This window comes from Notamacropus eugenii, chromosome 3 (assembly GCF_028372415.1).
Source record: "Notamacropus eugenii isolate mMacEug1 chromosome 3, mMacEug1.pri_v2, whole genome shotgun sequence".
Classification (NCBI taxonomy): Eukaryota; Metazoa; Chordata; class Mammalia; order Diprotodontia; family Macropodidae; genus Notamacropus; species Notamacropus eugenii.
Genome location: NC_092874.1, coordinates 444099108 through 444114890, shown reverse-complemented (window position 1 = coordinate 444114890; position 15783 = coordinate 444099108).

Genomic DNA, 15783 nt, shown 5'->3' with positions numbered 1-15783 from the left:
GAGGAGAGGGTCTAGATAGAACCCTGGGGGACACCTATGGTTAGAGACTGTGACCTGGATGAGCATTCAGCAAAGGAAGCTAATTCCTGACTTTTGATTACTATATCTCATTACTGTTAATAAGATTTCCCATTATAGAGCTGAGGCTTCATTTCTTTTATGAAATATTCTATGACCTCCTTAGTGCCATGTGATGAATAATTAAACTAAGCTGCACTTCTCAAAATAAATGAATATAGCACAGAGGGAATGGGGTGATGGGTAGGAGGAGAACGAGAAGAGAGTGGTGTTCTGAAAACCTAGAAAGAAGAGAGCATCAAGGAGAAGAAGAAGGTAATCAACCATGTCAAAGACTGCATAGAGGATGAGGTAAATGAGGATTGAGAAAAAGCCATTGGATTTGATAACTTTGGAGAAGGCACTTTCAATGGAAGGTTGAGGTCAAAAAATGTATTGGAAGAGACTAAGAAATGAATAAAAGGAGAGAAAATAGAAGCTCTCAGTTTAGGTGACATTTTCAAGGAGTTTGATGGCAAAGAGTAGAAAATATATTTAATGATCGTCAGTGGGGATGGAAGGATCAAGTGAGGCTTTTTGTGTTTGTTTTTGAGAACGAGGGAGATAGGGGCATGTTTTAGGCAGAAAGAAAATGGCCAGTAGAAAGGAAGAGATTGATAAGTGTTATAGCAGGGATTAAAGAGGGGGAGATCTGTTGGAGAAGACAAACAAAATAGAATTGGTAGGGCAAGTTGAAGGTGGGCCTTGGTAAGGTCACTTTTTCTGAGACAGGGATGAAGGAGAAAATAGGCATTAGAGATAAGCAAAAAGGGAGAAGAAGGAGTATTTGAAAAATGATCTCATTTTTTTTTCTGTAAAATATGAATAAAGGTTCTTAGCCGAGAGGATGGAGGAAGGGGGAATCATGAGAAATTTGATAAGAAGGTTTGGAAAAGCAATATCTCAAAAAAGTGGTTTTCTGCTTTAATTTAATTGCATATGATATTTTAGTTTTAAAATATGAATTGTTATATTATGCTTAAATTTAGTTAAATATTAGCTTTCTTAGTTTGATGAATAAATGTTATGATTTCATATCCAAAAACATCTTTACCTTCAAAAATATTTCAGTGACACACCTAATGGAATGTGCTACACTCACGAATGTGATTACTAAGCATCCAAAATGTAATTTGAATTCATGGCTTCATGACTTCATGACTTCAGGTCCAACAAATATCTTCCCAGTGTTGTTCTTCCACTGAAGTAGTTCCAGGAAGCTGGGAAATAAGACATTAATTTCTATAAATGAGGCTGTATTTTAATAGATGTTAGCATAGGTATTTTATTTTTTCCTTCTAAACCTCTCAGATGGCATACAATCAAATGAGTGTTAACTTCACATAGGTCACTTTGAGTGTCTGTATATCTTTGCCAACTATGCCTTAGGGAAAAAGAATATTGGAGTTTTCCTTTGGGATATTCCTTCGATGCCAAAAATAAAATAAACCTGCTTCACCCTCCAGCAGGAAATGAATAGTGAACTGGGTATACATAACTTGAGTTAAAATCCAATATGTGTTCCTTTTTTGCTGGGTGACAATAAGCAAATGATATCACCACTCAGCATCACTTTATTCACCTATGAATGAATGAAATAATATTAACACTACATTCCACATAGGATTGTTATGAGAAGATAATCCCTTTATGGATGTGAAAAAAATCTTTTGTTCCTATAAATACAAATTCATTCATCTCTTTTTGAACAGAAAATAAGATTACCCAGCTTGATCATAGGTGATATTCACCAGACTTAGCTTTGAAAGATGTTTGCTTATTTTCTCAAATCCTATCCATCTGTCCAACTCAAACATTTGCCAGCAGTGAGGAGGCTGTTAAAAAAGAATAAGATCCAAAGGCTGATTTGGAGAAAGGCTCAGAACTCCTTTGGAAAACCATTAATTAATTAAATATTTTATTTAGACATACTGCTCTTGCAAACTGCATCATGATTACAGAAGTGCCTCAAAGAAGAGATTGTCAACACATTGTCTAGTGAACACATGTATGCAATGATGAGAATGCATTCATTATAACAAAATTTCCAATGACCAAATTAAAAATTAAATGCACATATGAACTTTGGTCTGTATTATACAAATAGTAAAAGATGATACAGCAATAATGTTTTCCATTCAGCAAAATTTAGGAAGAAATCATTTTGCCTGTAGTGCTTAGACAACATTCAATCCCATTCTAGCCTCCTGTGGCATTCATGCCCCAGAAATTCAGTATCATCTACAAATTAATTGCTAATGCATGTGAAGGGTAATGTTGCCCTCTATTTAAGCAAGACTCACCTCTACTGTCTTTGATGGTGCACACCTATAATCCTACATATTGGGGAGCTGAGTCTGGTCAGTCTTTTGGGTTCAGGAGTTCTGAGCTGTGCTGGACTATAAATGATTACATGACTGAATTGAAGCAGTAATAGGGTGAGGCCCAGCAGAAGGGCCACTAGATTGCCTTAAGAGGACTGAAATGGCACAGGTCAGAATCAGAAGAGGTCAAAGTGCCTGTCCCAATCATAATGGGATTGGGACCATCAGTAGGGGGAAGGAAAGGGGAGTGAATAAGCATTTATATGATGTCTACTACATGTCAGGTGTAGTGCTAAGTATTTTAAAAATATTGTCTCAGGCATGTGCTGTTATTATTATAATTTTCCAATTGAGGAAACTGAGGTAAACAAAGATGAAATAACATGGCCAGAAAACACAGCTGCACTTCCAGCCTGGGTAAGATAGAGAGACCCAGTCTTTAAAGAGACAGAGACAGAGAAGCTCAGAGATAGGTGGAGAGACAAAAAGACACAGAACAAGATGGAGAAACAAACAGATAGATAGACAGGGAGAGACAGAAAAAAATAAAAAAAATGGAAGTCTTTTTGTAAAGTAATATATTTTGGAATAAAGGCTAAATGCCTGTACTTCAAGTTAGAGGACAATAATTTCAATAAACCATTTTATTTTCAAAGAAAGAAACCATGGGGGAAGTGAATCAACAATTTCCTAAATATTTTATGAAATTCTGAAGTATAATTTGAAGTTTAAAGGGATAGTTAAATTTTATCTCTAATCCATTTCTGCTATCATCTCATATCCCTACAGTGCAGTTAAAATGGTTCATCACTGGGTTTATTTATTTGGCCACAGAAATTACCAAAGGCTAGTAAATTGCAGGGGGATTGTGATCTGCTTTGGCGGGAAGAGTAGCCACACGGATGAAGCCACAGGATGGCAGTTTATGATAAGCTGTGATGTGTGTTGTACCTGAGGAATTTATGGCAGATAAACGTATCATTACATCTTAACTCTCAAACCATGCCCTTAGGATAATGGGGTATCTGTTCAGTAAAAGCCACATTTCTGAAATGTATCTGAAGATGTTTCTGAAAGGTTTTCCTTTCACCAATTCAGATATTATTGGAATACTGACTCTTGACGATGAGAATAAAGGGCCAAGAGAAGGCACCAGTTGCCCAGGGGAGGGACATATAGGAGGGACTGCTTTCCTGTAACCTGGTGCAACAAAGAAGAAAGATTCAATTGCATCATGAAAGCTTCTCATTTGAAAACTGAAGTCATGCAACTTTCCTTTTGCCATGCCTGAGATCCTCATCTGGCTCAATTTTCTTTGTTCCACCAAGGGGTTCTTAACTGTGTGTGTGATGGCAAAGGATGTCTGGTAAAGCCTGACACTCATATGATTTGTTGCCTAAATTCATGATTAAAATAAATGCTAAGTTGCAATTAGAGGTTAATGAAAGTAGGGATGTTATTTTTTTCCCTACCACATGAAGCTTATCCATAGACCTTGCTCCCATATTAAGAACCCCTAGTGTAGACAAAGCAAATAACTTAATGTTGCAAAGGTCTGCTATTCTAATTACTGGACTAAGCATTAACCATTTTGTCTCCCTAAGTATCCCCAGGAAAACTACCTCCAAAATGAAGGTATAAAATTAACTACAAAAAATGCCCAGATGGCACAGGGTGGCTCAGTGTTGTCTACCATCTCCAGGAATGAACTGAGCCCTTTTCCGCAGTGTCCTCATGGCCATGGTGCTGACAGTGCTATATTCGTTACAGTGATTGAGCTATATGGACGTCTGAGAAAGCAATGTGGTATGGTGAACAAAATGCTGGACTTGAAATTAGGAAGATCTAGGTTAAAATCCAGATGTAGATTTTTTTTTTCTTTTAGCTGTGTGACTTTGGACAGTTCACTTAACTTTTTAGGCCTCAGATTCCTCATCTACACAATGAGAGAATTTGACGCAATGACCTCCGAGAGCTTTTCCAACACCAAATCTATGGTGTCAATCTATTTTATTATCTGATTACCCAAGACCACTAAATCCCTATACTTGGGCTATGCTGATAAATTATGTTGGAAGACCTTAATTATACCCCTTTGAAAGAATTCCATTAATTTCTAGAATGGTTCTTAGCTGCGAGAATTGGTTAGTTAAGTAAACAGTGAGTCATCCAACTGGGTCCTATTGTAGCTGCCCATTTGTACCGAGGTTCTCCAAACAGCTACCACCCCTACCTAAACTGCTAATAGTTTAATAGCAGAGCCCTTTCCTTTTTCATTTAAAAAAATACCAGGGGAGGCAGAGCCAATATGGCGGAGTAGAAAGACGCACATACACATAGCTCCAAACCCACAACCCATAGAACATCTACAAAAAAGTAACTCACGGCGAATTCTGCACCCAGAGGCCACAGAACATTGGAGCGAGGGAGATTTCTGTTCCAGAGAGACCTGCAAACCTCTCACAAAAGGTCCTTCGCGCCGCAGACTGGGCACCGGGACTGGGAGCTGAATACAGCCCTGCCGCGGCCGCAGCACCAAGAGGAAAAGATCCGAGCGGGCTTCAGGGACGGGATCTCCAGCGGCCACGCGGGTCCCTCCACCCACAGGTGACAGGGGTCAGTCAGAGGGTCTCTTTGGAGGGTCGAGAGGGGAGTGAGGTGCCCCCATAACTCAGGCCCCCTCGGGAGGCAACAGCGGAGGCGGGAGCAGACCGGGGCTCCCCAAGCAGGCAGGAGCCTGGATCCATTGTTGAAGGTCTCTGCATAAACCCCCTGAGGGAGGCCCTGCCCTGACCTGACCACCTGAACTTAATCTCACACTGAATAGCAGCCCTGCCCCCACCAAAAGCCCTGAGTCTGGGAAGCAGCATTTAAATCTCAAACCCCAAGCGCTGACTGGGAGGATCTGGAGGAGAAGTGGGTGTGAAGAGAATATTCAGAAGTCAAATCACTGGCTGGGAAAATGCCCAGAAAAGGGAAAAGAAATAAGACTATAGAAGGTTACTTTCTTGGGGAACAGGCATTTCCTCCTTTCCTTTCTGATGAGGAAGAGCAATGCTTACCATGAGGCAAAGACACAGAAGTCAAGGCCTCTATATCCCAGCCCACTCAATGGGCTCAGGCCATAGAAGAGCTCATAGAAAATCAAGTTAGAGAGGTGGAAGAAAAGCTGGGAAGAGAAATGAGAGACATGCAGTCAAAGCATGAACAGCAGATCAGCTCCCTGCTAAAGGAGACCCAAAAAAATGCTGAAGAAAATAACACCTTGAAAAATAGGCTAACTCAATTGGCAAAAGAGGTTCAAAAAGCCAATGAGGAGAAGAATGCTTTCAAAAGCAGAATTAGCCAAATGGAAAAGGAGATTCAAAAGCTCACTGAAGAAAATAGTTCTTTCAAAATTAGAATGGAACAGATGGAGGCTAATGACTTTATGAGAAACCAAGAAATCACAAAACAAAACCAAAAGAATGAAAAAATGGAAGATAACGTGAAATATCTCATTGGAAAAACAACTGACCTGGAGAATAGATCCAGGAGAGACAATTTAAAAATTATGGGCCTACCTGAAAGCCGGGATCAAAAGAAGAGCCTAGAAATCATCTTTCATGAAATTATCAAGGAAAACTGCCCTGAGATTCTAGAACCAGAGGGCAAAATAAGTATTCAAGGAATCCATAGATCACTGCCTGAAAGAGATCCAAAAAGAGAAACTCCTAGGAACATTGTGGCCAAATTCCAGAGTTCCCAGATCAAGGAGAAAATATTGCAAGCAGCTAGAAAGAAACAATTCAAGTATTGTGGGAATACAATCAGGATAACACAAGATCTAGCAGCTTCCACATTAAGGGATCGAAGGGCGTGGAATAGGATATTCCAGAAGTCAAAGGAACTAGGACTAAAACCAAGAATCACCTACCCAGCAAAACTGAATATAATACTTCAGGGAAAAAATTGGTCTTTCAATGAAATAGAGGACTTTCAAGCATTCTTGATGAAAAGACCAGAGCTGAAAAGAAAATTTGACTTTCAAACACAAGAATGAAGAGAATCATGAAAAAGTAAATAGCAAAGAGAAGTCATAAGGGACTTACTAAAGTTGAACTGTTTACATTCCTACATGGAAAGACAATATTTGTAACTCTTGAAACTATTCAGCATCTGGGTACAGGGTGGGATAACACACACACATATGCACACGCACACGCACACATGCATAGAGACAGAGTGCACAGAGTGAACTGAAGAGGAGGGGATCATATCTTAAAAAAAAAATGAAATCAAGCAGTGAGAGAGAAATATATTGGGAGGAGAAAGGGAGAAATGGAATGGGGCAAATTATCTCTCATAAAAGAGGCAAGCAAAAGACATTTAGTGAAGGAAAAAAGAGGGGAGGTGAGAGAAAAACATGAAGTTTACTCTCATCACATTCCACTAAAGGAAGGAATAAAATGCATGCTCATTTTGGTATGAAAACTTATCTTACAATACAGGAAAGTGGGGGATAAGGGGATAAGCAGGGTGGGGGGGATGATGGAAGGGAGGGCACAGGGAGGAGGAAGCAATTTGAGGTCAACACTCATGGGGAGGGTCAGGATCAAAAGAGAGAACAGAAGTAATGGGGGACAGGATAGGATGGAGGGAAATATAATTAGTTCTTACACAACACTACTATTATGGAAGTCATTTGCAAAACTACACAGATCTGGCCTATATTGAATTGCTTGCATTCCAAAGGGAAGGGGTGGGGAGGGAGGGAGGGCAGATTGGCAGACAGGGGCAATTAGAATGCTCGGTGTTTTGGGGTGGGGGGAAGGGACAAAAGGGGAGAAAATGTGGAACCCAAAATTTTGTGAAAATGAATGTTAAAAGTTAAATAAATTAATAAAAAAAAAATACCAGGGAATTCCTTCAAATTACCCTGTTACTTAGTATATCATGCCAAATGTTTGGGAAGGTGGGTGAAGTAGTTCACGTTGACCAGTGTCTAATCCCACAAACCTCTATGGATATGTAGACATGTATGTATATATGTATTTGTATCTGAATATGTACCTATGGATATGTATCTGAATTATGACAAATTCAGATAGTCTAAGTCATTCCGTTGGCATGGGTCACAGTCTCAGAACAAGCACGTAATTGACATGGAAATTTGACTATGGTTGGAGCCCCAGCACAGGGGGAGAAAGTAAAACATTTTGATCAGGATGTCTACTTAAGGAGGTCTACAGATGTACCTACTCTCTCCTGGCAACTTACTTGTGGGTTAGCAAACTGAGGAAGGGACACATAACCATGTCCAGGAAAGTTCTTCTACAAAATTCTGGCCCAGAGCACATCTCTCTACCTGTTACTGTCTACTAGTACAGAATCAGTCAGATGCTCTAAGCTTGGCCACCACTGGCTATAATGCTAATGTTTTTTCTGATCACAGTAATTAGAGCACATATCTTATTGGAAAAAGTCCGTAACTGATGCATTTTCTTAGAAAAGGTCAGAATGTTAAAGAATTTAGCTAATCTGTACTCATATTAATACCAAGTGAATTTTTCAAGTTTGTGATTATAATCAACTCCAAAGGTATTAGTGATTATTTGGTTTTCATTTTGCAAAGGCTTAATCAATTATTGTCATTTCTGATTTATACCAATGCCTCAAAATTCGGTTCAGAATTTATTGATGGTCTACTGTGTACAGAACACCATACTTAGGCTTTGAGCACTGAGCCATTCACTCCCCACAAAAACAAAAGTCGAGCAATGTATTCTATTTTCAGATATATTTTGTAGGGAGAAGAAAAACACATGAGGACATTTGTCACCAAACACATTCGTATAGTGCTTCGTAAGTTTTAAGTGCTTTTTCACATTTTCACGAAACAATCTTATGAAATATGTGGCATAGGAATTATCCCTATTATGAAAACTAATTTTAAAAATCTGTGACTTTTCCAAGTCACATTTATAATAAGAGGCAAGTCAAGGACAGAACTTAAATCTTCTGATTTCAAGTTTAGAGTTCTTGCTACCACAACAATTTAAATTAATGTAGCTCAGGGGGTATTCATTTCCAAGTCTTTTAAATCAGTTCTCAAAGGCTTTGATGTTTCATGACCTACTGCCATGTAACAACAGTAAAATATTGGTGTTGACTAGGTGACTCCTTGGATAGAACACTGGGAGTGAACTCAGACCTGAGTTCAAATTCAGCCTCAGAAATCTACTTTATGACCATGGACAAGTTACTTAACTTCTCTCTGCCCCAGTTTCCTCATCTGTAAAAAGGAAATAATAATACCACCTTTCTCCCAGACTCGCTATGAGGATCAAAGGAGGGAATCATTGTAAAGTAATGAGCACAGTGCCTGACACATAGTAGGCACTATATAAAAGTTAGGTAACAGTAATTGTAGCAGGAGGAGGAGAAGTGAGAGGAGCTGTAATTAATCAAGCAATCAATAAACAAGTTTTCTGTTTTTTTGTTTTTTTTCTTTTTGTTTTTGTTTTTGTTTTTGCTATTAGCTGTAAGATGCTCTGATAAGTGCCAGAGAAATGAAAGCCAAAGTGTGGTCGCCACTGCCCTTCAGAAATTTTCATCTACGCAACCAAAATGTACTAATAATCATGTATACAGAACAGATGCAAAATGATTACAAGCTATTCTGGGGAAGGAAGTGATTAGCAGTTTGGGGAGTCAAGACTTCCTGTAGAAGACTGTGCTTAAGCTGAGTCTGCAATAAAACGAGTCCTTCCAAGAGGTGGAGTTGAGGAGAAAATGAATGTCAGTCATGGAAATAGATTATGCAAAGTCAAAGAGATGGAGTTGAATCAACATATGGGTGGAACAGTATATGGGCCAATATGGCCAGAGGGGAGAAATGTCAGGAAGACTGGAAATGTAAGTGGAAGCAGATTAGAATGATGAGAGATATGAGGCAGGGAAATGGGATAGGAAGCTGTTTAAATATTCTAGATGAGAGATAAGTACCTGAAATAGGATGGAAGTCATGTGATTGGAAAAAATGTAATGTATGTGAGAGATGTTGTAGAGAGAGAAAAAAGAAAATTTAGCAACTGATTAGAAATGTGAAATGACTGGGAATGAGGAGGTAAGAATAACACTGAGGTTGCAAACCTGGGGGATTGGAAAGATGTCAGTAATATTAATATTGAAAGCAAAGATCAGAAGGGAGTTTGTTGAGAGAGATAATAAGGTCTGTTTTGTACATGTAGCTTTTGCACTATCTCTGGGAAATGCAATGTGAACTTTATTCAATAGTCAATTTGTAATGCAGTTCAGGAGAATCAGTATGGATATTTAGATCTTTGAATCATCTGTGTGATGATACTAAATTAGCCCATGAACCTTAATGAGATGGCCAAGGGAGAGGTTTTAGAAAGAAAGAATGTAGGGCATAAGTCAAGGGTGGGAAACCTGTGGCCTTGAGACCACATGTGGCCCTAAGGTCCTCAAGTATGGCCCTTTGACTGAATCCAAACTTCACAAACAATTCTTCTTAATCAAAAGAGTTATTCTGTAAAACCTGAACTCAATCAAAGGGCCTCACCCAAGGACCTAGAAGGCCACATTTGGCCTCAAGGTCATAGATTTCCCACTCCTGGCTTAGGATATAGTCTTGAGGGAAATCCAGTTAGTAGGTGGGGAAAATGATAACCCAGCAAAGAAAACTAATAAATATACCTAATAGGTAGGAAGAGAACTAGGAGAGAATCACATGAAAACCTATTAGCAGAAGATAATCAATCAACAAATATTTATTAAGGGCCTACTGTATACAATGAACTATAGTAATTGCTGGGTATATGAGTACAAAGAAAAAAACAATCCTTACTCATGAAGAGGGACAAGAAGTATATCTAAAAAAATATACAGTGCAAACATAAAGTAAATAATACACATAAACATATCTATATATACACACACATACACACAGATTAATTAAGTACAATGTAGTTTTAGAGAAATGGCATACAGTGGTTAAAGGAGTCGGGCATGTCTTCATGAAGAATGCAGTGCTTGAGTTTCATCATAAAAGAGGAAAAGAACTCTTTGAAGTAGAGAAATGAGGAAGGTATGCAGCCCAGAATGTGGGAGAGCCAGGGCAAAAGCACAGAGTTGGGAATAATTTGGGAGAACCAAAAAAGGTTAGCTTGACTACCTCAGAATGTGGGAGGGAGAATAATGTCTAGTGAGGCTGAAAGAGTAGGTTGGGGCCAGATGGTGGGAGATCCATAAAGGCAGGAATTCTATCTTATCTTAGAGGTTGTTTGTGTAGGAGAGTTATATTGGTCAGGTTGGTATTTAATGAAAATTTAAGGTCAAACATGTCAGATGCTACAAAGATTTTCTTTAAAGGATGAGGATGGGAATGAGACTATTAGATCTGGTCCCTGGGAGGTCATTGGTAACTTTGGAAAAAACATTTTCAATTGAGTTGTAAGATTGAATAATGGATTTCAAAGATTGGTGAGAACGGAGAAACTGGATGCATCAAAGGCAGATGCTATTGTACTTGAAAGTCCTTGAACTTGTCCTTGAAGTACTTTGGCTGAGAAACAAGAAGTGAAATGTGGGATAATAACAGGGGTCTTATTATCTAGTGAGAAATATTTCAAGGATAGAGAATCGAGTATGCTTGAAGGAACCAGTAGATTGGGAAAAACTGAAAGTTAGAGAGGTGAGGGAAAAACGTGGAAGATATCTGGTGGAAAAATAAAGCAGAGGATTGGAGCAAGGATATAGATAGAAAGTGGTGAGGAAAGGGGCCACCTCTTTATTAGAGATTTAACTAACGGAAAACATGGTGAGAAGATGAAGTCAAGAGATTATGAGATGAGGAAGTAAGAATAGGAAACTTGTGGTGAATGGTCTCAAGTCAACATTGTCTTTACACTTCAATTCATTAGCTCACAGAATCAGAATTAGGATTAGAAGCTGGAATGCTAAGAAAAGTACAAAGAGAGTGAAAAGAGAAGAGGATTTGAAAAGCCATTGTGAAGAGTGGGAAAGAGAATGAATTAGTGAGGAGTAAAGGGATCACCTTGCTGTATTGAAGTACAAGTTAGAATAGAATATCTAGTTACAGCGGACTTAGAATATTTGCATTATTTATTCAAATTTCTATTCATCAACATATACATAGAACCAGAGGAGATAGCTGTTAGGAATAATTCAGAATTGAAATTAAGAAAAGTATGACTGTCAACAGGATTAGTGATCAAAGGTCTTGAGAGTAATGGATAGCATGGGATTGAACTCATTTACTGAATAGTTGGGATTTTGAAGGAGGAAAGATATAGCCAGCAGAGGGATGATGGCCTGGAAAACTACTGAGAGGTAGAGCAGTTGAAGGCTAAAGACCAAAAGTATTTATTAGGAAAATGACCTTTGGTTAGGTGTTATTTTTTTTTTCAGTTTCCCTAATACTTCTTCATTCTGAGATGAGTTAAATGACCTGTCCAGGGTCACGCAACTAATATGCAGCCAAGAGAGGATCTAAATCCAAATCTTCTTGAAACCAAAATTCTTTGTACTACCTCACTGCCTCTTTGTTTCTATCTGAAGTCTCTGTGTTCCCAGGGTTTTTTTGGTTCTTTTTTTAATGAAGCTTATGTTTTGGTTTATGAACTTGTCCCTTCCAGTCCTTCTTTTCTTCTTCCTCTTTTCCCCCATTCTACCTTTCCTTTTCCTCCATTCTTGAAGACTCTTTCTTGCCTCTCAAATTCTTTCCATGGTCAGGGATCTGGGGTGAGGACTTTCTCTTGTAAAGTGATGCCTTTAAATTAATTAATTCTCCCCATTTAGCTCACTCCAAGTCTTATAAACTTTGGGAGGAGAAGGTGATGAGAAAGGAAAGATGATAATCATAAAAATATAAAAGGAATAATAAATTAACAGATTCATTGGACCATTCAAAATCTTTCTGTAGTTTGAATGACTTCTGTGTGTTCAGACATCATTGGAAATGAAGTGTATGTTTGCTATTATTTGAGTAAATATGCTAAATATGACTGTCAGTCTAGGAGGGTGCTAACCAAGACATCTCCTGGATATAAAGGAAAAAGGCACCTTACCAATCCCAGCCTATCCAGATCCCAAGCCCTCACACAGGTCATTCCCAGAGATACATCTTATTGGTCAGAGGTAAACAATTCTCACAACCCTCTTGTCCGCTGCTCATTTACAAAGTTGCTAAGTAAAGGGTTGTAAACAGAAATGAGCAGTTTTCAATTCAGCATTTTGCTTCCCTTTGAAAAAATTTTTTAAAAGTTACTTTTTGAACGTACAATCTTTGAAGGGGGTGAAGAGACAGAAGGAGGAATCTTTACAACCTTTGACATACTATTGATGCTGTCTCAGCAATGGACATTTTTAGTCTGAAGATAGAGAATTTAGAAGTACATATCTTGGATTTACACAGTGCAAGCAAAGTGATGTATCAGTTCCTTAAAAACAAATCAGCAAACAAAAACAAGCAACCTGAATAACCTACCATTTAGAATAAATAGAAATTCTTAAAAAATCTTAGCCTTTCACTATACATTCCCCTTCTCTGCAATGTCCTTTATCAGGAATGTATTTATAAATAACAAGACCCAAAGTTGAAATGCTTAGGAGGGAAGAGATATGAGACAAGAGCTTCTGGTGTTTTTCACCTATTATCTCTGAACACTGGGGCACATAAGCCTGTGGTGATCTTTCCTCTTATTTTTATATATGGGGGAAAAACTAGATGGATAACTATGCAATGATAAGCAGAAGATTTTCTCAAACTACCCACAAGGTAGCTGAGAAATCTCAGTGCCACAGTGACAGATTTAGCTAAATAAGTGTCTGTCAAATGCTGATACATTTATGGCTCCAGTTATCAGGTAGTTGGGCTGACCTGAGAAACCCATGTGGCTTAAATGCAGAAGGGAAACTCAGGACGTTTTCAAAGGAGCATCCTTCCAAAGCACACATAAACCCCGTGTTCAAAGAATTAGTCCTCCGAGGCCTTTCGGTCTAATCAGTGCTTAGGTCTGCTGGTGATTGCAGAAGCTTACAACATGAAATTTAATCAGGGATGTTGTTCTAGCATGTGGGTGGTGAGTGCACTGATTAATTCATTTATATTCTTGGAATGAGATATGTTCTCCCCAAAGTATTGCCACAGTTTGGCCATTTGGCAGTCACTTTTCTCGTTTGTTAAGTGGTCCCTTTTTTCCTAGTCTGAGCGTCAAGGTAAGGATTGTGCCCATTTCTGTTTCATGGATTAGCTCATGAAGTGAATCGAAATCAGGAAATAGAGAGCCATTATAGTTCCCCTCGACAACAAAGATGAGATAGTTCCAAATACTTTAGTATGTCATCCTCATCCCTTTCTAAGAATTCATGCTCAAATCTGAGTGACAGGTGAAAAGGAATATAACATATATAATAATATAATATAATTAATCTAATATAACATTATATGAGAATGTTATTCTGATCTTTTGTTCTGAAAGCAGAACTTTTTTCAGGGGAATCCAAAGGAAGCACAAATTATACCTAATTCTACACTGTAGTGAATCACATTGGAATCAGAGAGTTTTAAGTTATTTATATGTCATGTTCAAGTTCCTACCTCTCCTGGACCCACTTGGTAAATGAGAAAATTTAGATCTAGAGCAATTATGGCGGATCATAGAGTCTCACACATTTAAAGCTGGAAGGGACCTAAAGGACCTTCAAGTTCAACCCTTTCATTTTATAGAAGAGGAAACTGAAGTCTTGCCAAAGATCCCAAAGTTTAAAAATGGCAAAGTCATGATTTGAGCCCTGGTCCTCAAATACCAAATCCATCCCCTTCTTCTCTATACCAAGACCTCATAAACTCAGATCTAGAGTTTCCAAGAATCTCACTGGCTACCTATTCCCATCTCCTTGTAGTATCCATGAGGAAACTGAGACCCAGGAAAGTGAAATCAATTAACCAAGGTCACACAGGTTGTAAGGTAGGTTTTGAACCCATGTCATCTGATTCCAGTATCAGCCATCTTCCCCTTGTTCCATTCTGCTGTGATCCCAGGACCAACATTATATTTTCCTCTGGATTAAGAGGTCCATGGAGGGTCATATTACAGACTGTAGCACCTTCCCTCAGTGGTATTCAGGAGCACTATTTATTCAGGGACATAAGTTCTGTTTTCTGGGACTTATGGGTTTTTTTTCTATTTCATATTTGGTTTTAACAATGGGGAACAACTTTCAAGGTTTATGAGACCCCATTTCTTTTTCTGTATGTTGATATTTTCCTTCCAAAAAGATGAACTCTATATTGCAAGGCCTATAAATACAACTTTTTAGAGCCTTTCTCATAGGCATTGTGATAAGTGAGAATAAGTGTGCAATGGGAAGAATTTGGTATTATAAGATCTGGGGGGAAATCTGTCCTCTGCTACCTGCTGTCTACCAGACCCTAGAGAGGCAGCTAGTGGTGCATTGGATAGAGTACTGGTGGGTTCAGAAAGTTCTAAGGTCAAAACCAGTCTCAGACACTTGTTAGCTAGTTGCTTGGTGTCAAGGCCTGAGCCCCCTGGATCCCCCTGACCCACGGGTCTCTAATCTGTGGGCCCTGAAGGAAGGAGACCAGAGACAAGATGATCCAAGCAACAATTTTTTATTCAGCTGAGGGTTAGGGTTTATAAAGGCTGATCCACCAATCACATACATGTTGAGCTCATCCCATTACTTCACCATCTCATGACTATTCCACATCCTTACACCCGCAGTAAGGAAGGAAGCTTATCTTGTTCCTGCAGCTAGTTCCTGGGTTCCCAGGCTCACTTGTAACTTTACTGTACAGGACATTAGTATCTGCAGGAACATCAGGTTCCAGGGTCACACAGAGCTTCTGCCAGGGTGTGCGTCAGCACCGTTCCCACGGGAAGAGGCTTTGCCTCTGACTTGCACCCCCTGGGACCCTCTGGGCCCCTTACAGCTAGTGTGACCCCAGATAAATCATTTAACCTCGAAATGCCTCAGTTTCCTTAACTGTAAAATTAGAATAATAACAGCACCTATCTATCAGGATTTTTGGGAAGATCAAATGAAATATTTGTAAAAAGTATTTAACATAGTGGTTAGCACACAGTAGGTGCTAGATAATTACTTATTTCTTTTCCTTTAGTTAATTCACTTTTCCCTTTTGGGTCTTGTTTCCTTCATTTATAACATGAGGGATCTGAACTAAGTGATCTCTGATTTTCTTTACAGCTTTTAATCTGTCACTACAATAACATTCTCCTTTTGTATGCTGGAAGAATATGACATCTTCAAAAGCTAAAGTTCTCTCCAATGGCTGATGAGTAGTTAGAGCTTCTCAAATGGTAATTGAAGAATAAGAACACCCAGAATTTAT